This window comes from Tamandua tetradactyla, chromosome 2 (assembly GCF_023851605.1).
Source record: "Tamandua tetradactyla isolate mTamTet1 chromosome 2, mTamTet1.pri, whole genome shotgun sequence".
In the NCBI taxonomy this organism is placed as follows: Eukaryota; Metazoa; Chordata; class Mammalia; order Pilosa; family Myrmecophagidae; genus Tamandua; species Tamandua tetradactyla.
In genome coordinates, this window is record NC_135328.1 from 179,870,527 (window position 1) to 179,894,548 (window position 24,022).

Genomic DNA, 24,022 nt, shown 5'->3' on the forward strand with positions numbered 1-24,022 from the left:
TACCTGAAACTATGGAAGTGGTTGAGCTCTCAGGACAGATGTGTAGAAGGAGAAAGGAGGAGAAGACTCCGCTAAGAACTCTGAGGACCACAAACATCTTAGAGAGGAAGAACAATGAGAAAGAGAGTGAGGGATTTAAGAAGTACAGGGAAACCAAGAAAGCAGCTGTCACGGAAACCAAAGGAGAGCTTTTTAAGGATATAGTTGACTTCTGCTGAGAGGTTAACAGCTGAGCAGGAGATGTGTCCTTTGGGTTTATCAACAAGAAAGTCATTGATGACCTTGGTTGGAACACTTAGTAACATGAAGGTGTGTGAAGCCACAGCAAGTTGAAGAGTGAGAAGGGAGGAAGAGGTTTGGCTGCAGAGCTGAATTAACACCTTTAAAAAATTATGCTCCCCCACCCCCACCTAGACCAGCAGAAGCAGCAGCTGGAGCTGCTGCAGCCTGCTGCCCTCACCTGCCCCCAGGTCTCTTCCCCTCTTCCTTTTTCTCTACCACTCACTACCAGTGGAGATCCCAGAAAGCCATAGAAAAGGGTGTAGGAATAGTAGTGTATTGGAAAGGAGGTGAGCCAGGGAACTTGCCTTGAAGCTGTGGCTATAAAGCTAATATAACGTTTTTACTCATTTTAAATGTTTTTTTCAATGGCTCGGGTGAGAATGAAGAAGTATGTGAATGAAGTATTGTGGAAGGCTTGTGGAAGGCTTTGGTGCCACCCATGGAGAAAACAATTTCAGAATCCCTGGAGAATCATGCTGGCAGAGTAGGGGTTAAGGCCTCCTGGTCTGTCCTACTGTGAGGCCAGAATGTTCCACTCCAGACTGAGCCAGCCTGCTTGGGAAAAACTGCCCATTACCCAGTGAATCAGACATCACACTGAATCAGCCACCCTCAGAGCCTGAAGTCAAAGCAAAGGCCTAGCTGGGGTGGAGGGGTCATTGAGAAAAAAACCTGTTCTCTGTGCATGAGTAACAGGGAGAGTAGCCCATAGCACTGATGACTAGGGTTGGAGATGGGGGTTTACACAGCAACCAGAGGGCGTTGGCCATGAGCTCTCCCATACACTCTGTCCCAGCCTAAGCGTCCCTCAAGATGAGGGACTCAAGACACACTGGAATGAGAAAATGAGGGGAGGGCTTGGTCTGTCCTTCCTGTATCCAGATGGCTAAGTCCACTGGGTCTCAGGGAATTCAGGCTCATCCTTTCAGGTTACATAGACGGTCCCACCTCTTCCCCTTCCAACCTCTGCTACTTCCCTCCATCCCAAACCAGCTAATCCTGTTCTGATCTCAAATCACCTCCACCCTTCTCAGTGAGGTCTGAATGGTACTAGGTCACTGAGGATTCAAGTTCTCCCTCAAGGTCCTCTTCTCCTTCAGTGCAAAGACTCTCTGACCCCAACTTGTGGAAATATATCTCTAACAGCTGTTGTTATTGTGAGCCAAAAAGTTTCTACCAGATCCTGGGGCAGAAATGCCCCATTCCTGCTGCCTCTCTGGCCAAAAAAGGACAGCAGGGACAGTGGAAGGGAGAACATCAGCCCAGAGATGAACCAGGCTGAGCTGGGACTGGCATCTTAGTTCAAAAGCATGTGACCCCTAGCCCAGTTGTGGTTCCAGAGCTTGCCAGCTGTAAATAACTGGGCTCAAAAGTCCTCTATGAAACAAAAGGACAAATTCTGTATGGTCTCACTGATATGAACTAACATTAATGAATGAACTTGGATAATTTCAGCTAAGAACAGAGGTCATGAGAAGATAGAAATAGGGTAGATATTGGGTCATTGGAACTGAAGGGATACAGATTGTGCAACAGGACTGATTGTGAAAATTCAGAAATGGATAGCACAATACTACCTAACTGTAATACAATAATGTTAGAACACTGAATGAAACTTAATGTGAGAATGATAGAGGGAGGAGTTCTGGGGGCACAAATGAAATCAGAAGGAAAGATATATGATAAAGACTGAGAAGGTATAATCTAGGAATGCCTAGAGTGTATAATGATAGTGACTAAATGTACAAATTTAAAAATGTTTTGTGTGAGGAAGAACAAAGGAATGTCACTAATGCAGGGTGTTGACAACAGATGGTAATTAACATTTAAAACAAGCTTATGTGTGAGACTAAAGCAAAAATGTCTACTTGGTACAAAATTTCTATTTTGACTAGTGCATTTCCTATTATAACTTATGTGGACAGCTTAATTGAACACCATAAGTACATGAAACCTTGAGTAGGGCATGAGATTCTGTAGGTTTGTACAGAGTGATGTCCTGATAAATCCCAGAGTGATTTGAACAGTGAATAAAAAAGTATTTGCAAAGTCCCTTTCAGGAAATGGCAAGAAAGGGGGAAAATTCAACTTCTCCATATGAAGAATTCCTAATATTCTCACAAGCAGTGGAGACAACCAAAGCAATAGGCTGAGCCCTCAATCTTGGGGGTTATTCATATGAAACTTATCCCTGCAAAGGATAGGCTAAGCTTACTTAAAATTAGGCCAAAGAGTCACCTCCAAGAGAACCTCTTTTGTTGCTCAGATTGGCCTCTCTCTCTCTCTCAGCCAACACGACAAGCAAACTCACTGCCCTGCCCCCTCTCTACGTGGGACATGATTCCCAGGGGTGTGGACCTTCCTGGCAATGTGGGACAGAAATCCTAGAATGAGCTGAGACTCAGCATCAAGAGATTGAGAAAACCTTCTCGGTCAAAAGGGGAAAGAGCAAAATGAAACAAAATGAAGTGTCAATGGCTGAGAGATTCCAAACAGAGTCGAGAGGTTATCCTGGAGGTTATTCTTATGCATTAAATAGTATCACCTTTTTAGTTATGGTGTAACAGAGAGGCAGAGGGAAGTGTCTGAAAATGTAGAGCTGTGTTCCAGTAGCCATGTTTCTTGAAGATGATTGTATAACAATATAGCTTTCACAATGTGACATGTGATTGTGAAAACCTTGTGTCTGATGGTTCTTTTATCTACCTTGTGGACAGATGAGTAAAACATATGGATTAAAAATAAATAAATAATGGGGGAACAAATGTCAAAATAAATTTAGTAAATTGAAATGCTACAGATCAATGAATGGGAGGGGTAAGGGGTATGTATGAATTTTGTTTTCTGTTTTCTTTTTATTTCTTTTTCTGAACTGTTGCAAATGTTCTAAGAAATGATCATGATGATGAATATACAACTATGTGATGAAAAAAAGGAATGTTCATATTGTATGTTGATTGGTTTTATTAATGAAAAACTCCTTTATGCCCCAGCTTCTGGCCCCACCTTCTGGCCCCAGGTGGGACATGATTCCCAGGGTTGTAAGTCTCCCTGACAACATGGGACATGACTCCCAGGGATGAGTCTGGCCCTGGCATCATGGGCTTGAGAATACCTTCTTGACCAAGAGGGGAAAACGAAATGAAATAAATTAAAGTTTCAGCAGCTAAGAGATTTCAAATAGAGTTGAGAGGTCATTCTGGAAGTTGCTCGTTTGCAAGCTTCATCCAGATATTGCAAATTGCCACAGCATGTCAAGTCCCCACCAAGAGTGTTCTTGAAAACTCTAGAGAATATCCTGGGCTTTATCTAAGACTTGAAAGTTTTTCTTAGTAAGTTTATTTTTGCAGAAACCAAGGGCCTCCAGACTGTTCCTATGCCAGATAGGCCCTAAAACTTAGAGGTACTCGTGTCTCCAAGAACATCAACTGGTTTGATTCCTCTGCCCCAAAAGCTCAACACCCCTTTCCAGCATGAAGAAGTTAAAAAGGTCATTGCCCAGATGTCCCTGAAGATTGAGAGAATGAGCAAATGAGAGGGAAGAGGTGTAACTGAGAAATCAGATTCTAACAAATGATCATAACTACTGACTCATATAGATATTTCTTTTTAGTTTCTAGCATATTAGAATAGCCAGAAGGAAATCCCTGAAATTGTTGAACTGTAATCCAGTAGCCTTGATCTTTGATAATGATTATATAATGATACAGCTTTTTTTTTAAAGATCTCCAGGGAACGCTCTTTATTTATTTGTTTATTTATTTTATTATTTTTACATGGGCAGGCACCGGGAATCGAACCCGGGTCCCCGGGCTTGGCAGGCAAGCATTCTTACCTGCTGAGCTACCGTGGCCCACCCAATGATACAGCTTTTATCACGTGACTATGTGATTGTAAAAACCTTGTGACTGAAACCTCCTTTATCCAGTATATGGGTAGATAAGTAATAAAGACAAAAAAATAATAAGGGCGGATAAGGGGTATGGAATGTTTTGGGTGTTCTTTTTAATTTTTATTTCTTTTTTCAGAGTAACAAAAATGTTCTGAAATTGATTGTGGTGATGAACGTACAACTGTATGATGATACTGTAAGCCATTGATTGCATACTTTGGATGGATTATATGGTGTAAGAAAATATCTCAATAAAATTTCATTTAAGAAAACAGAGAGAGCCAGCTGGGTGAGCCACAAAGGCTCAGAGGCAGCAGAACAGATGTCTGCCTGCTAAAGGTAGCTATCTCCCAGACCCTGACAGTCAGAACTCACTGGCTCCTGGACACTGTCACATATGACTCACTCTCATAGCACTGTGTCACCGATACCCATTATCAACTACAACTCTTGCTGCCTTCCGTCTGCTTTAGTGTCCCCCATTAACTAATTTTCCCCCATTAACTAGTGTCAACTTGTCCCTTTGCCACCATCTTTTCACAACCTTGTGCCAGCTGAACACAATGCCATCCAGGCTCAATATAGACCACTTATATGGGGACGTGTGTCACTAATAATATTTCCACTCCAAACCCAATGTCATTTTCAATCAAGTATCACTTAGACCCTGAATTACGCACAACATAATGGTCACTTGCAATCAGGTATCATCCAGACCCTTCCTTATTCACTCGATTGTCACCCATACACTAGATTCACCCAAACCCATTCTGTGGCCAATGTGTAATTGAATGGCTTCTTTTATTTTGCTCTTACAAATAGTCTTACTGTGGATATTCTTGTCATATGTCTCCTGTTGTATACATGCAAGAATTTATCTTGGGTTTATATCTAAGAGTAGAATTGTTGGGTATGTGATTGTTCAACAGTGCAAAATAATGCCAAGTGTTTTCCCAAATGACTGTTTGATTTACATATGGACCAGTAATGCATTAAAGATCCTATTAATCAATACTCTCTTCAGAAAGCATCACCATATTTCTTATTTTTTACCAATTGAATGTATATAAAATGGCATCTTATTCTGGTCTTGATTTATATTTTCCTGACTATTAATAACATTGAGCATTTTTCATCAGCTTATTGACTGCAGTTTCTGATAAATGGTTTTTGTCAATTTTTCTACTGAATAACTTTTCTTTTTCTTAATGTCTTATAGAAATTATACACAAATACTAGATATTAATCCCTAATTGGTTATATTGGTTATCAGTATCTTCTCTCTTGTTTGTGGCTACAGAGAAGATTATATATATAATTATATTTAAAATGTAATATAATAAATATATATTTTTATACATATATATATATATATTTTTTTTTTTTTGGCATGGGCAGGCACTGGGAATCGAACCCAGGTCTCCAGCATGGCAGGCGAGAACTCTGCCTGCTGAGCCACCATGCCTACCGTGTTTGTGGCTAGTATATATTTTTAAATGTCTTTTAAAACTATATCTCAGTCAAAGAAAAAGTAATACACTATTAAAGATTATTTTTATTAATGTTATGAATACCATTATACCAAACAATTCTACAACGTTAAAATTATGATATAATCTAATCACTATTATCCTGACTTGTATTATTTAAATTGTTATGTTTCTTAATTTTAAAAGAATATATTCCCAGACCACGCACCTGAAAAAAACAAACAAAAAAACGAATATAAAGTTTTTCCCAAAGACACCCATTTAACACATTCTCTCTTAAAAGTTGAATTAATTGTCAATCTTCTTTTTATATTGAACTATTTGAGCATTTTTAGTCATTGTTTTTGTATGCTCAATTAGCAGCTTTCAAAATCATCATTAATTATTGGAGTATTTTACTCATTGAATAGTAAACATGCATATATATTTCAATGGACTTACAGAATTCAAGTGTATATAAGGACTTTTTACTGAGTTACATCTTGAATGGCTACCTATATTTGAAAGGGAATATTCAGATATTAACAGTAAATCCAAATAACATGCCTTACTTGATTTGCTGATACTTTTATGTTGATCAGATATTATGGAAATCTATATAAACATGATCAAGGATGAGATGCAAGTTCAGAGATGTCAGAAAAGATATGAGGTAGGTATTTGGCTAATTAAGGGTTGTAAGGGCTAAGGCCAAAGCCACAATCAAATAGCAAATGTGAGCCAAATACCATCTGAAGCTAAACTTGGATGCTTCCCTAACATTCTTTCACATTGTACATCATAAAATTATTTCTAGCTAGCCTTCTGTATATATATTTACATAGAAAGTATCTAGAACGATGATCAACAAATGTTGAAGATGGTTGGTCTTTGGTCGTGGCATTTGTGACAATTTTTAAAAAACCTTTTTTTAGTACTTTTTCTGTAGTGTTTTCTAATAAACTTATATCTTTTTCTGTGAATTTATATGAGATTCTTTCCAGAATCGCAATTTGAGTTATTACTTGTAGTTAATAATAAGTTTTACTGGTTTATTGTTCATTGTTTCATTCAGTGTATTATGGCTTCCTTGTATTTCAACTAGCTTTTCTCATTCATTTTTTCATTTGGCCAAAGGGCTTCCTCTAGCAGTTTTTAGAGGAGACATGGGCAGCTTGCCCCTTCTAGTCCACTTTCCACTCTTTTCTACCCTGCTCTGTGTCCCTAGAAGTTAACCTTTTGAACGAGCTCAATTGAAGTTCATTTCAATTGAAGACTCTATTGCCTCTGCTCCCTAAAAGCATCTGGTGCAGGATTGGTTCTCAAGTGTTGCTTACTGAGATGGGCCCAAAGTTCCTTTGGGACACCTTCCCCTGCTGCTGTGAGCCAAATAAACCTAACTGCAAAAGCACTCCTATTGATCTTTGGTTGATAAGTTGATGTACTATGCAAACTGGCTCTGTGGCTGAGGAAAAAGAAATCGCAAATTAAAAGCAGAGGTAGAATTAGTCTTAAACTATTATTTTTATACTCATTCTGAGGTTCTGTCTAAACCCCAGCAGCAGAGTCCAAGTGGTGATTTCACCAAGTGGTGATTTCAGGTGCAAGCTGCCCAAACCATATGATTAGTGCCTTCTGGAGCAGCCTAAATGAAGAGCATTCCCAAAAATTATAGAAAGATTGGTTTGGATTCTTCCCTTTCTTACAACATGCCTATGAAAAAATGGTATTTTTCTGTTACATTGCAATGTCAACAAAATATAGGAAAAAGACTTAGACTGCTCGTGACAGAAGGATCTGACTTGGAAGCATCGTTTTTAATATTTGGTAGACTCTTTTTTTTTCTTTTTGGGGGGTTTTGGATTCAGAAAAGGATATAAGTCAATCAAAGACATATACCGCCTTGTAATCATCACCCAGATCAAGAGTAGAACAACTCCTGCACTCCAGGAGCCTCTCTCGTGTCCTCTGCAAGTCAGTGCCACACCCACAGGTAACCACCCTTGACCAATACCATTTGGATTTGTTGTGCCAGTGTTTAAACGTCATATACTTGGAATCATACAATACGTATATCTGACTTTGTGTCTGAATTCTTTCCATCAAATTTTGTTTTACTGTATAATGTTCCATTGTATGAATTTGTCACAGTGTATTTACTCATTCTACTGCTGATTGACAGTTGGGTTGCTTCCACTTTGGACTATCATGAATAAAATCACCATGAACATTATCATACATGCCTTCTGGAGGGAGGACACACACATTTCTATTGGGTATATATCCAGAAATGGAATAGCTTGTCATAGAGTATATGTAGGTTTAGATTTAGTAAATGTTGCTGAATAGTTTTTCAGTGTGGCTGTTCTAATGTACACTCCCACCAGCAATGAAAAGAGAGTGCTGGGATTTTCGTTTTTCTCGGTATTCAGATATATACTTTTTAAAGGACTGAAAATCATGTTCTAATTTTAAATTTGACATTGAGGGGTTTGGATATACATAAAATAAGAGCTGTTTGACTGCTTGTAGATTTGGTCTTAATAAAATAAAAAAATAAATAATTTTATCTCCTATTAGAGTTAAAAACATATTCAATTAAAAATTTTATCATTTCTTTTGGAAAAAAAAAGACTGACGATACCAAGTGTTGGAAAGAATGTGAATTTTTTTTTAGCATAACAACATACAAACATGAACATTCGTACCATATGATCATTCCATTCTTGGAATATAATCAATAACTCACAATATCATCACATAGTTGCATATTCATCACCATGATCACTTCTTAGGACATTTGCATCAATTCAGAAAAAGAAAAAAGAAAAAAACTCATATATACCATACCCCCTCCACCGATCAGCATTTCGATCTACTAAACCTATTTTAACATTTGTTCCCCCTATTATTTATTTTTAATCCATATGTTTTACTTGCCTGTCCATAAGGTAGATAAAAGGAGCATCAGACACAAGGTTTTCACAATCACACAGTCACACTGTGGAAGCTGTATCTTTATATAATCATCTCCAAGAAACATGGCTACTGGAACACAACTCTACATTTTCAGACACTTCCCTCCAGCCTCTTCATTATAACTTAACTAAAAAGGTGATATCTATATAATCCGTAGAATAACCTCCAGGATAACCTCGTGACTCTGTTTGGAATCTCTCAGCCACTGACACTTTATTTTGTCTCATTTCTCTCTTCCCTCTTTTCGTCAAGAAGGTTTTCTCAATCCCCTGATGCTGAGTCCCAGCTCATTTTAGGATTTCTGTCCCATGTTGCCAGGAAGGTCCACACCCCTGGGAGTCATGTCCCACGTAGGGAGGGGGAGGGCAGTGAGTTTGCTTGTGTGTTGGCTGAGAGAGAGAGGCCACATCTGAGCAACAAAAGAGGTTCTCTAGGGGTGACTCTTAAGCCTAATTTTAAGTAGGCTTAGCCTATCCTTTGCAGGGATAAGTTTCATATGAACAGCCCCCAAGACTGGGGGCTCAGCCTATTGCTTTGGTTGTCCCCCCTGCTTGTGAGAATATAGGAATTCCCCAGATGGAGAAGTTGAATTTTCCCCCTTTCTTGCCATTCCCCAAAGGGAACCTTGCAAATACTTTTTTATTCACTGTTCAAATCACTCTGGGATTTATCAGGACATCACTCTGTACAAACCTACAAAATCTCATGCCCTACTCAAGGTTCCATGTACTTATGGTGTTCAATTAAGCTGTCCACCTAAGTTATATTAGGAAATGCACTAAGCAAAATATAAACTTTGTACCAAATAAATATTTTTTGCTGTAGTCTCACATATAAGTTAAAGTTTTAAAATATGAATTACTGTCTATTTTCAACACCCTGCAATACTGACATTCCTTTGTTCTTCCTCATGCAAAAAAAAAAACAATTTTAAATTTGTACATTAGTCACTATCATTATACACTTTAGGGCTTCCTAGATTATACCATCTCAGTCTTTATCGTCCATCTTTCTGATTTCATTTGTGCCCCCAGCCCTCCTCCCTCTATCATTCTCACATTCAGCTTCATTCAGTGTTCTAACATTATTGTATTACAGTTAGGTGGTATTGTACTATCCATTTCTGAACTTTTACAATTAGTCCTGTTGCACAGTCTGTATCCCTTCAGCTCCAATTACCCAATATCTACCCTATTTCTGTCTCCTCATTGTTTCTGTTCTTAACTGAAATTCTCCAAGTTCATTCACTAATGTCAGTTCATATCAGTGAGACCATACAGTATTTGTCCTTTTGTTTCTGGCTAATCTCACTCAGCATAATGGCCTCAATGTCCATCCACATTGTTACATACTTCGTGACTTTATTCTGTCTTACAACTGCATAATATTCCATCATATGCATATACCACAGCTTGTTTAGCCACTTATCTGTTGATGGAAATTTTGGCTGTTTCCATTTCTTGGCAACTGTGAATAATGCTGCTATAAACATTGATGTGCAAATGTCCATTTGTGTCCTTGCCCTCATGTCCTTTGAGTAGATACCTAGCAATGGCATTGCTGGATCACATGGCAATTCTATACTTAGCTTCCTGAGGAACTGCCAAACTGCTTTCTACAGCGGTTGTACTATTTAACATTCCCACCAACAGTGGATAAGTGTGCCTCTTTCTCCACATCCTCTCCAGCACTTGTCATTTTTTGTTTTATTGATAATGGCCATTCTAGTGGGTGTGAGATGATATCTAACTGTGGTTTTGATTTGCATTTTCCTAATAGCCAGGGAAGTTGAGCATCTTTTCATGTGCCTTTTGGCCATTTGTATTTCCTCTTCTGAGAAGTGTCTGTTCAAGTCTTTTGCCCATTTTGTAATTGGGTTGTCTGTCTTTTTGTTGTTGAGTTGAACAATCTCTTTATATATTCTGGATTCTAGACCTTTATCTGATACATCGTTTCCAAATATTGTCCCCCATTGTGTAGGATGTCTTTTTACTTTCTTGATGAAATTCTTTGATGAACAAAAGTATTTTATTTTGAGGAGTTCCCATTTATTTTTTATTTATTTCTTCAATGCTCGTGCTTTGGGTGTAAGGTCTAAGAAACCGCCTCCTATTATAAGATTTATAAGATATTTCCTTGCATTTTCTTCTAACAGTTTTATGGTCTTAGATATAATGTTTAGGTCTTTGATCCATTTTGAGTTAATTTTTGTACAGGGTGTGAGATATGGATCCTCTTTCATTCTTTTGCTTGTGGATATCCAGTTCTCTGGGCACCATTTATAAAAGAGACTGTTCTGTCCCAGGTGAGTTGGCTTTACTGCCTTATCCAAGATCAATTGTCCATGGATGAGAGGGTCTATGTCTGAACACTCTATTCGGTTCCATTGGTCAGTATCTTTATACCAGTACAATGCTGTTTTGGCCACTGTGGCTTCGTAACACACTTTAAAGTCAGATAGTATGAGACCTCTGCCTTCAGTTTTCTTTCTCAGGATATTTTTAAATATTTGGGGCACTCTTCCCTTCCAGATAAATTTGGTTATTGGTTTTTCTATTTCTGAAAAGTAAGTTTTGGGGATTTTAATTGGTATTGCATTGAATCTATAAATCAATTTAAGTAGAACTGACATCTTAACTGTATTTAGTCTTCCAATCCATGAACGCAGTATGCCCTTCCATTTATTTAAGTCTTCTGTGATTTCTTTTAGCAATTTCTTATAGTTTTCTTTGTATAGGTCCTTTGTATCCTTAGTTAAATTTATTCCTAAATATTTTATTTTTTTGGTTGCAATTGTAAATGGAATTTTTTTCTTGATTTCTCCCTTAAGTTGTTAATTACTAGTGTATAGAAACATTACAAATTTTTGAGTGTTGATCTTGTAACCTGCCTCTTTGCTGTACTCATTTATTAGCTACAGTAGTTTTGCTTTGGGTTTTGGGGGGTTTTCGACATATAGTATCATATCTTCTGCAAACAGTGAGAGTTTTACTTCTTCCTTTCCAATTTTTATGCTTTGTATTTCTTTTTTTTTTTTGTCTAATTGCTCTGGCTAGAACTTCCAACACAATGTTGAATAACATGGTGATAATGGACATCCTTGTCTAGTTCCTGATCATAGGGGACAGTGTTTAGTTTTGCTCCATTGAGGATGATATTAGCTGTGGGTTTTTCATATATTCCCTTAATCTTGTTGAGGAAGTTCCCTTCTATTCCTATCCCCTGAAGTGTTTTCAACAAGAAAGGATGTTGAGTTTTATCAAATGCCTTTTCTGCATTAATCGAGATGATCATGCGATTTTTGTCCTTTGATTTGTTGATATGGTGTATTACATTAATTGATTTTCTTATGTTGAACCATCCTTGCATACCTGAGATGAATCCTACTTGGTCATGGTGTATAATTCTTTTCATGTGCTGCTGGATTCGATTTGCAAGAAATTTGTTGAGGATTTTCACTAGAGATATTGGTCTGTAATTTTCTTTTCTTGTAATATCTTTGTTTGACTTTGGTATGAGGGTGATGTTGGCTTCATAGAATGAGTTATGTAGCCTTCCTACTTCTTTAATTTCTTTGAAGAGTTCGAACAGGATTGGTACTAATTCTTTCTGGAATGTTTGGTAGAATTCACATGTGAAGCCATCTGGTCCTGGACTTTTCTTTTTTGTGAGCTTCTTAATGACTAATTCAATTTCTTTACTTGTGATTGGTTTGTTGAGGTTGTCTATTTCTTCTTGAGTCAATATTCCTTGTTCATACCTTTCTAGAAAGTTGTCCATTTCATCTACATTGTCTAGTTTATTAGCATAAAGTTGTTACTAGCATCCTCTCATTACCTCCTTTATTTCTGCAGGGTCAGTGGTTATGTCTCCTCTTCCATTTCTGATTTTATTCATTTGCATCCTCTCTCTTCTTCTTTTTGTCAATCTCACTAAGGGTCCATCAATTTTATTGATTTTCTCATAGACCCAACTTCTGGTTTTCTTGAATTTCTTGATTGTTTTCATGTTCTCAATTTCATTTATTTCTGCTCTAATTTTCGTTATTTCTTTCCTTTTGCTTGCTTTGGGGTTAGTTTGCCATTCTTTCTCTAGTTCTTCCAAGTGGACAGCTAATTCCTCAATTTTTGCCCTTTCTTCTTTTTTGATACAGGCATTTAGGGCAATAAATGTCCATCTCAGCACTGCCTTTGTTGCATCCCACAAATTTTGATATGTTGTGTTTTCATTTTCATTTGCCTCAAGATATTTACTGATTTCTCTTGTAATTTATTCCTTGACCCACTGGTTGTTTAAGAGTGTGTTGTTGAGCTTCCATATATTTGTGAATTTTCTGGTGCTCTGCCTATTATTGATTTCCAACTTCATTCCTTTATGATCTGAGAAAGTGTTTTGCATGATTTCAATCTTCTTAAATTTATTGAGACTTGCTTTGTGACCCAGAATATGGTCTATCCTTGAGAATGATCATGAGCACTTGAGAAAAAGGTGTATCCTGCTGTTGTGGGGTGTAATGTTCTATAAATGTCTCTTAAGTCTAGCTCATTTATTGTATTATTCAAATTCTCAGTTTCTTTATCAATCTTCTATCTAAATGTTCCGTCCATTGATGAGAGTGGAGAATTGAAGTCTCCAACTATTATGGTAGATGTGTCTATTTCTCTTTTCAGCTTTTGTCTCATATATTTTGGAGCCTTCTGACTCAGTGCATAAATATTTATGATTGTTATGTCTTCTTGTTGAATTGTTCTTTTTGTTAATACATAGTGGGCTTCTGTGTATCTTTTAATTGTTTTACATTTGAAGTCTAATTTGTTGGATATTAGTATAGCTACTCCTGCTCTTTTCTGATTATTGCTTGCATGAAATATCTTTTCCCAAGATATTTTCATTTTCAACCTATGTTTATCCTTGGGTTTAAGATGCATCTCCTGCAGACAGCATATAGATGGGTCCTTTTTAAAATCCATTCTGCCAGTCTATGCCTTTTGATTGGGGAATTTAATCCATTAACATTTAGTGTTATTACTGTAAGGGCAGTACTTTTTTCTACCATTTTGCCTTTTAGATTTTATATGTCGTATCTAATTTTTCTTCTTTTTATCTTTATTGATAGTCTTCATTTCTACACTCTTTTCCACAGTTCTTTCTCCTGTCTTTTCCTATCTGTCTCTAGTGCTCCCTATAGTATTTCTTGCAGAGCCAGTCTCTTGGTCACAAATTTTCTCAGTGATTCTTTGTCTGAGAATGTTTTGATTTCCCCCTAATTTTTGAAGGACAATTTTGCTAGATATAGAATTCTTGGTTGGCAGCTTTTCTCTTTTAGTAACTTAAGTATATCATACCAGTCTCTTCCTGCCTCCATGGTTTTTGCTGAGAAATCTATGCAAAGTCTTATTGGTCTTCCCTTGTATGTGATGATTGCTTTTCTCTTGCTACTTTCAAGATTCTCTTTTTCTTTGACATCTGACATTCTGATTGGTAAGTGTTTTGGAGTACATCTATTTGAATCTATTCTGTTTGGGGTATGCTGCACTTCTTGGATCTGTAATATTAAGTCTTTCATAAGAGTTGGGAAGTTCTCAGTGATAATTTCCTCCATTAGCTTTTCTCCTCCTTTTCTCTTCTCTTCTCCTTTGGGACACTCACAACACATATATTCATGCACTTCATGTTGTCATTCAATTCCCTGCTCATATTTTTCCATTCTTTTCCCCATATTTTCTTTTGCTTGTCAGATTTCAGATATCCCATCCTCCAGTTCACTAATCCTATCTTCTGCCTCTTGAAATCTAACATTGTAGGTTTCCATTTTTTTTTTTCATCTCTTCTAATGTGCCTTTCATTCCATAAGTTCTGTGATTTGCTTTTTCAGACTTTCAATTTCTTCTTTTTGTTCATTCCTTGCCTTCTTTATATCCTCCCTCAGTTCATTGATTTGATTTTTTATGAGGTTTTCCATGTCTGTTCGAACATTCTAAATTAATTGTTTCAACTCCTGTATCTCATTTGAATTGTTGGTTTGTTCCTTTGGGCCATATCTTCAATTTTCCTAGTATGAGTCATTTTTTTTGCTGGCATCTAGGCATTTAATTCCTTAATTAGTTTATTCTGGAGATTGTTTTCACTTTTTTTAACCTAGAATTTTCTTGCTGCATGACTTTGTTGTCTATCTGTTCTTTGACATTCAGTTCAGCTTATTCTAGACCTCCAGCTTAGGTTTTGTTTAACAGATCAGATTTTTTCCGTTCTTGTTTTCTTGTTTCTTGCCCTGCCTATATGGTGCCTTTTTACCCCCTTAAGAGGGTCTACTTAGGTATTATAGACCCCAGCCAGATTTTTCCAGACCAAACTGGCCTCTTCTCAGGAGGAAAGGGCCACCTGCATCAGTTTTCCCTGAGAGTGAGACCCAGCAGGTTGAAAACCTTTCTTATGAAGCCTCTGGACTCTGTGTTTTTCCTATCCTGCCCAGTATGTGGCACTTTTCTGTCTGTAGGTCCCATCAGCATGAGGTGATGTGGTACCTTTAACTTCAGCAGACTCTCCCTGCTGGGGATGTGGTTGAGATGGAGGAGAGATTGTAGGCTGGCTTTAGTTGTTTCACTTTTCCAGACCCTGGGGTCTGAATTACTTGAGGGAGGGATTCCACCTGAGCTGGGCCCCACCCCTCTCCTGGGGAAGGCACAGGCTCCAGACAAACACTCAAACAAGTTAATTATGCCTATGCCTGAGGCAGTTGGAGACTGAGAAGCCCTGCAGCTGTGTCCAAAGAGCAGTCAAGCCGTAGAAACACAGCCACAAAAAAGAAAAAGAAAAATCCTTTTCAGATCAGGACCCCCACTCCTTGGGGTTGCCACTCAAGAGCTTAAGTTGATATGTTGCTCTGTGTATCTCCAGGTCCTATGTATCACCTCCTTTCCTTCAGGGCCCAGACCCTTTCAAGTATTTTGTGCAGTCAAATCCAAAAAACCTTTGGGTTTTTTGTTTTGTTTTGTTTTTTTCTTTTTCCGTCAGCCCTGCCCCCTTTGTGCCGGGGCAAAACCCAGCAACCTCATCTTTACTCAAGGTTCAGCTGAGCTGGGGACCTATTTTCAGTAGTCAGAATTTGTTAATGAATTCCACAATTGGAGCTTCCTTACACTCAGCCCCTGCTGCTGGTAAACTCTCTTTCCTTTGCTCTCTGGGAACCAGCCTGTGGGGGAGAGGCGCTGGCTCCTCTGCTTGGGGAACTCACAGTTTTGGGTGGGCTCGCAGCTGGTCCTGCTGGTCCAGACTGGGGTACGTTGTTTGTCTGGTTACTGACGTGGCCCCAGGAGTTGTTCTGTACTGTTCCTGGCTTTTACTAGCTGCTCTAGAGGATGAACTAAATCCCACACCTCACCAAGCCGCCATCTTGGCCCAGCCTCAAAAATGTGGATTTTTGTGACAATGGATGTTGACAATGATCTGCTGGTAACTAACAACTGTATCTCTGAGAAAGAACAAAACCCTGATTTGTAGCAGCTTCCAATTTCTGTAGTGCAAATACATTTACAAAGCTGAACGCTCACACATTGAAAATGGGAGTGTAAATTGGTACAACCACTTTCGAAACCTGTTTGATTGTATCTATTAAAATTGAATGTATGGGGCGGGCCGCGGTGGCTCAGCGGGCAAGAGTGCTTGCCTGCCATGCCGGAGGACCTCGGTTCGATTCCCGGCCCCAGCCCATGTAAAAAACAAACAAACAAACAAACAAAATATAATAAAACAAGAAAATGTTTCCCTTTCTTCCTCCCTTCCTTCCTTCCTTCCTTCTCTCTGTCTTTCCTTCCCTTCCTTCCTCTCTCTTTAAAAAAAAATTAAAAATTGAATGTATGCATGTTAGGAGCCAGCAATTCCACTGTTAGTTATCTGTACATATATGCATTTAGTTATATGTACAACATAAGAGTGTAGATATGACATACATCAACACAGATGGAAAGTATAACTGGAAGAGAACCAAGAAATGATCACTGGTCACTCCCAGGTCACTGAGTGACTCCAGATGGATCTAAAAGTTAGTCTCTCACCCACACTGTTCCCACAATCACTTTTGCCAGGTTCTTGTGGATCCTTCAGAGATATTCTATGTATACCCTCTTTTTTTGCTGAAATTTTTCATATTTTAGTGATTTTTCTACAAGAATAGAAATATAAGGTTCTTAAGCATTATGTTGCATTCCTAACAAATGCTGAATCAGCCAGCTTCTATATGAAACTTAATGGTGTAAATATACCCTCTTGCATTGACTGAAAAAAAAAAGAGTGTAGATATGTACACCAAAAGAGAAATTATTTAAAATAGTCAAAAATAGAAGAACCTAAATGCTTATAGAAACGAGAACTGATAATTAGCTGTACATTCATGCAATAGAAGACTGCAGCGATGGAAATGAACAAACTACTGTCATACATAACAACATGGATGAATCTTGCGAACACAGAAGAGTGCACGATTCTGACTATTTAAAGTTCAAATCAGACAAATAATCTCTGATATTAAAGTCATGATAGTGGTTGCCCTGGGGAAGAGAGCAAGGGTAGTTATTAGGTGGCAGCATAAGGGAGATTTCCAAGGTGTTCTATTTCTTCACTGATTGCTTGTGTTTACACAGATATGTTGAAGTTGTGAAAATTCATGGAGCTGTACGCTTATGATTTATTCGTATTTCTGTGTGAATGCTTTACTTCAATTAAAAATGTATCAAATTAATGCATTAGTGTATTATTGCACGCAAAAAATCCAACGCAAAACAAAAACTTAGCTCCTCCCTGCCCTCGCCACTGCCACTGCTGCACTGACCACGGGTACCTGCTGTTCAGAATGATACACGAAACTTCCAGGACTTTGACCATCAGGTATATAACATAGAAACAACTCATGGTGTGGTTCATGTCTCTATAAGAGGCATATTGAAAGGAAGCAGGTGGATTATTTTGACATAATATGACATTGGCCTCAACCATAAATCCCATTTCAGTGCATTCTTTAACTTTGAGGATATGCAAGAGAGCACCCAGCATTTTTCTGTCTGTCATGTGGATGCTCCGGGCCAGCCAAAAGGTGCGCCCTCTTTCCCAACAGGGAACCGGTATCCCACAATGGATGAGCTGTTCCAAAATGCTGCCTACCATTCTTACCCACTTAAGTGTGAAAGGTCTGATTGGAGTTAGAATTGAAGCTGGAGCTTATGCCCTCACCAGAGTTGCCCTCATTCATCCAGAGTTTGTTGTAGGCCTTGTGCTCATTAACATTGACCCCTGGGCTAACTGCTGGATTGACTGGGCAGCTTCCAAACTTTCATGGACATTATTTTGGCTCATTATTTCAGGCAGGAAGAATTGCAGGCCAACTTGGACCTGATACAAACCCACAGACTGCATATTGCCCAAGATACCAACCGAGAAAACCTACAGCTTTTCTTGAATTCCTATAATGGAAGGCTAAAATGATAACAGGAGGAAATATTACATTGTGCTGCATTATTGGTAGTTGGGGACAGTTCACCTGCAGTTGAGGCTGTGATTGAATGCATCTCTCACTGGACCCTGTAAATACAACTTTGCTAAAGATGGCAGACTATGGGGGACAGCCCCAAGTGGTCCAGCCTGGGAAGCTCACCAAGGCCTCCAATACTTTTTGCAGGGAATGGGCTACATGCCAGCTGCCAGCATGACCCAGCCCATCTGTTCACAAATCCACTCAACCTCAAGTAGTATGAGCTCTGCAGAAAGTTCCTTCAGCTGGACTGTCACCAGCAATCAGCTAGATGGAACTCAAGAAGCCCCTGAGCCCCCTGATGCCATGGACAGACCCCAGACCATGGAGATGTCCTGCTAAGCAGATTCCCCTACCCTGAACCATGCAAGTCCAACCTTCTTCAACCCAGTACTCCATAAAACACAACTTCATCCAGCATACTGGCATCTGCTATCTTCAACTCATGCATGGCCACTGAATCTCTCTCTGGCAGCCTGGATTTATCATTCTCTCTGCCCACCTGCTCACTTTTTTTGTATGTACCAAGAACCACTTCCATGCTATTCCTATAACATTCCAACATCTTTAGCTGGTCAAATCTCCATATTGTCTGTCAGTTTTTTCCTCTACTTTCCCCACTATGTATCTCATAATATCTTTGATTCCCAACTCTGTGTATATGCAAGCAGATGTGTTGATTTTCTGTGTGCATAGTTCTGTGATTTTAGACATGCTTTCCTGTAGAGCTCCCACAAAAAAGGGGGGATGGGGAGGGCATTTTTGCATTTTCTATAGTGTTTTTTAGGGGAAATATACAGAAACTACTTCTAGGCTGGATAGGCTCTTGCATTCTCTTTTGTTTCCAAATTGGTCAATAGATTTGCAAAGTGACTTCAAAAGAGAGTAACACTGAGGAATGTGGAAAGTCAAAATTGTCGTTCAGACCGCTGAGTGCTTGTGACAGATAGAAGGGTCTGCTATACAAGAAGCAGGCAGGGTGGCCAATATCCTTCTGTCTAAATAAACTCACATACTCTCCTGTAAATAAAAAGAAGGGATAGATACATTCCACTAGAAGCCCATGAACAATGAGGTTCTAATGCAATATGGAATTTTCCCCAAAGAGTGAGTGTGTCTTAATTACTGGACTCTCTTAACACAGCAAGGTGGAAACAGCATTTTTTTAGTCTTCCATTGTGCAGCGGCCAAACTTCTGTCACTGTCATGCCTGGTGCTACTTACCAAACAAACATCTGAAGAAATGCTTCCCTTGTCTTGATGGAGAGCTATTTTTCCATACTTAAGTCCCCCCAAATGGAGAGATATGACCCCAAAATTGTACAGATGGTGTTAAAATGGTGGGAGACAAGGAACTGGCATTAACACAGCCCTTATGTATATGTGTGTGTTTGTATGTGTGTGTATATATATATATATTTAATAAATATAGCTTGATTGCAGCAGACTTGATGGAAGATAAATTAAGCTGTTATTGAACCCATTTCTCAGAAAGATTCTTAATCTTGTGAATGCCTTTTTGTGGGAGGGAAAGGCCAACTCTGAAAGAATAGCCCTGTCCATCTAAAACTGTTTTCAGCTTCCTCTCTACTGCTATGAAAAGGGGTCACAGTCAGCCAGAAGATGTCAGTGGGAAGAGGGTGAACTAGCCACAGAGACCAGCTGACACCCTGCAAGGGCCCAGCTCTTGAGAACATCAAGGTGTAAGCTTGAGTTTCACAGTTCTGAATTTGTGGAAGAAAATTTTCCCACAGAGGGTCTGTTTTCTGCTGAGATATGCAATGCGTCACTCTGCCAGAGTCCAGGCTTTTTACAGATAATTAAATAAAGTTGTAGGGGCCTCATTGTTTGAAAAAAAAAAACCACTTAAAATCATTATCAGAATAAATCTTTCAACATATCTAATTCGTAGATAAATGTTACTGTGTTCATAAATTAAACAAATTAAACCTTGTCCAGTGAGATATGGAGACAATTTTACTAAAAGAAATCTAGGTCCACAATAAAGCAATCCATTTCTGTGCTTAGGAAAAGCCATCCCCAAGCAAGAGGATTTTTTTTCCTAAACCCCCAAGTACTAATTTTGAGCTATTTCTAAATCCAATATATCAAAGAAAATCTCAGTCTCAAAATATAAAAAGTATGGTGCCTCCTTAAATGGAGAAAAAAATTAAACACACATTTTAAGACAAAAACACCTCACCATCAAGAAAAAAATCTCTAACTTATCTGCTTTTATCTTCCGTTCCCCCCAAACCTTCTTCTTTTCCTACTCAGACAAACACATCGTTTTATCTCACTGTGGGTATATTACTCAGTTCTCGGTCTGAACTGGGAGAATCCAGGAAACCGGTGGAATCAGAGTATATCTCAATTTAACCAACATCTTGAATCATCCCAGGCATACACCCCTGTTTGGGAAGTTACTGGCTGTACCTTCTTTTCTCATTTAAGTCCCGTAACTTAGTCTACTTTAAGAGAGGGAAAAGTTCATATTTTCACAGCCTTGTTTCTCTCATTTTTAGAAGAATATCTCTGGGTCATTACCATCAGTTACTCCCACATTTTATCTCTAAACCATTTCCCTGACTTCTGCATGACAATTTTAGGAGAAGCTGTATAGCCTCCAACACACACACACACACACACACACAAACACACATACACACACAGTGTTCACTTATGGGCCTGTTTCCCAAATACTTGGATGCCAACACTCATCCATACTCCTGCACCCAAAGTAAATAATTTCCATACTCCTGCACCCAAAGTAAATAATTTCCATACTCCTGCACCCAAAGTAAATAATTTTGGCTTCATTGAATTTTGCCTACTTGAATGGATTTCTGAAATCTGACATCAAGCAAGTTCCTCAAATTCCCACTAGAGGGCACTATAGCCACACCTCTGACACCTAGAAGCAGGTGGCTTCTGTGAATTCCCAGGGAAACGTTCCATTTTCTATCAAATCCTCCTTGTCAGTTCTATCAAATTGCCTACTCATTTTACTGGGCACCTAAGGAACCAGGGAATGTGAATAAAGAAGGAAGTAGCACCCCTTACAATCCCCTATTCTCATGTCCCTGATGCCAAGGCAGAACATTCTCACAATTTCCCTCAAGATGGATGTGGCTGATGGCAGATGTGTTAAAAGTGACATGCAGGACCCCTGTTGTTTGCACCAGAGAAAGCCAAAAGGGTCGAATTGGGTTTTAGGTCTCACACAAATATAAAGGACGTGTCAACTGTGGCAATCCCACATAGAGCCAGGCTGGGTTCCATTTAGATCTACCTCTTCTCCTGGTCAACACCGCCTTGCTAACTAATAAAGCATCATCTCTTCTTGCACATTTTAGAATCAAAGCCTACTTAATACCTAAACATAAAGATATTCAAGGAGGCGCCTATAGCCTGGTATTGAGGGTGTATGTTTTCAAGCCAAGCTGCCTCGGCCCAAATCCTAGGTTTGCTGTTTAGTAGCCAGGTGGACTTGGGAAAGTTACTTAACCTCTGTGCCTCAGTTTCCTGAACTGAAATAATAGTTTCCATGAGGAAAATAATAGTATCCACTTCATAGGGTGGTTGTGAGAATTAGATGAGTTGAAATATGTAGCTTCATTCAGTGTTTTAACATAATTACATTACAATTAGGTAGTATTGTGCTGTCCATTTTTGAGTTTTTGTATGTAGTCCTGTTGCACAGTCTGTATCCCTTCAGCTCCGATTACCCATTATCTGCATCTGAGCTATAGTTTTGTTTGCTTGTTTGTTTTTTATATATATTTTTTGTATTTTTTATTTTTATTTTTTCTCTATATTATCATTTTATTTCTTTTTCTGTTGTCTTGCTATTTCTTTTTCTAAATCGATGCAAATGTACTAAGAAATGATGATCATACATCTATGTGATGATATTAAGAATTACTGATTGCATATGTAGAATGGAATGATTTCTAAATGTTGTGTTAGTTAATTTTTTTTTTAATTAATAAAAAAAAAGAAATATGTAAAGTGCTTAGAACTGACCTGGTCCTAATAAGTTCTTGAAAATGTTGGCTGTTGTTACTATTCTCCTTCATCAAATATTGTGTACAATTTCTCAGGCTGACACCTGCTTTCTTTTCCTTATATTCCAAGGTAAGCTCATTGTGAACAGAAATACTAAGAAATGGTCTACACACACCAAAACTGAGCACAATGAATTCTGTAAAGCGCATCTGGATGGCACGAATCTGTGTCAACTTAGCTAGTAATGACATTGGTTATGTGTGACACAGTTAGAGCGATACTGGGTTGTTGATGACAGTTTTCAGAGAATCCTGGGTTGGAAAAACTGTGGGAGAAAAAAAAAAGGTAGGAGATACGTAGCCTGGCTGAAAATGGGTTTGAGGTTAATTAAAATAGTTTGAGGATCACACTGAGTTGTGTGTGAAACTGGGTTTTAGTTAGAAAAGATTTGAATGACATTGGGTTGTAGGTAAGACAAAGTCTGGATAAAACCAAGTTTTTGTGACAATGGTTTTGGGCAGGTGTGTGCTGGTAACTGTTTAGTGTATCTCTAAGGAAAAAAAGGAAATTATGATGATTTGTAACATTTCCAGTTTCTGTGGTGTAAATACTCCTAGAATGGCCGATTTTAAGCTACTAACATGATGTCTCCTAACATGGCTTTTTTTGCAAGAGAGGTGCACAGTTGGCTCTCACGAGCTGTCATGAGCCAGCTCTAGCACATCACTGGGTTGGGTGACACAGAATTTATATGACCCTGTTTAATGTTACAAATTCTGGGTAACAGTTCTTCAGTCATTTATTCAATGAATATTTATTGAGTATCCACCCTACGGCCGGCACTGTGCTAAATGAAACATTAGCATTGACACTGGCCCCTGCTCTCATGGAGTTTATGTCTAATAGAGATATAAAGAGCAAGCAAATGACCATATGAATTACAAATTGAGATAAGTGCTATGGATAAAGAGTAACGTACGCTGGAGACAATGTGAGTTAGACTGGGAGGTCTGGAAAAGTCTTTCTGAGCATGTGGGCATTTCAACTAAGACCTAAAGAATGATTAGGGGCATTTCAGACAGAGGGAAAGACCTAGAGACGCGAGATAGTGTGGCCCATTCAAGGATATAAAAGAAGGCCATGATGCTGCAGCATGATGAGGCCAGCACGGTGTGGTTGGGGACAATGTGGGCAGGAGGTCAGATAGGAGATGGTGGCTTATATCGGGGTAGTAAGTGATGGTGAGATGCTAAGGAAGTAGAATCAATGGGGCTTGATAACTGACTGGCTCTGGGAGTGAGAAGGGAAATGTTGAGGTTTGCTTTCAGATTCCTGGATCATGCAACCAGGTATGTTAAAATGGGGGCTACCACAGGAGGAGCAGAACTGGGGGAAAATAGGTATAATTCATGTCTGTTCATTTTGCCTCTCAGCATCCCATCCCTCTCCATTTGGCCCCAGCACCCTATGTTTCCTGGTGGCCCTGGTTGAGCTGTTGATCTTGGAAGCAGCCACCCAACTCCCTGCACACAGGAAAGGGACTTGGCCTGTCCTGAGATCTGATATTAGAAACAGTGGGACCGTGCAGCAAAGCACAAAGAACCGGTAGTTGTTTCTGTTTCCTCTGGCCACGTGGGAAAATCGTTATTCTTAAAGCCAACATGAAAAGAGAAGCAAAAATAAACAGAGATGAGAAACCAAAAGAGAAAGATAAGAGAACAACATCATTTGAGTCCCTAGATTTAGCAGTGCCAGGAGCTGGATTAGGTTTCTCCCATCCCACCCCGTTGGGGAAAAAAAAAATAGTTTGAATTAGACTTTTGGCACCCACAACAAATGTCCTACCTAATATATAAGTGTCTGATTTGG

At 38.8% G+C, this 24,022-nt stretch overlaps 1 long non-coding RNA gene and 1 pseudogene across 2 annotated transcripts in view; both read left to right on the forward strand.

Moving 5' to 3' along the window:
- LOC143663242 (uncharacterized) overlaps window positions 1-24,022 on the forward strand; it is a 74,608-nt gene that overhangs the window by 43,239 nt on the left and 7,347 nt on the right. Inside the window, exon 4 of one of the 2 annotated variants that reach the window (XR_013165881.1) lies at window positions 19,725-20,006. The exons of the other annotated variant lie outside the window; for it this stretch is intronic. This is a non-coding gene — a long non-coding RNA (uncharacterized LOC143663242). Of the gene's footprint in view, window positions 1-19,724; window positions 20,007-24,022 lie in introns of those variants that run through there. 2 annotated transcript variants of the gene reach the window in all.
- Window positions 17,127-18,487, forward strand: LOC143663230 (protein NDRG3 pseudogene; annotated as a pseudogene).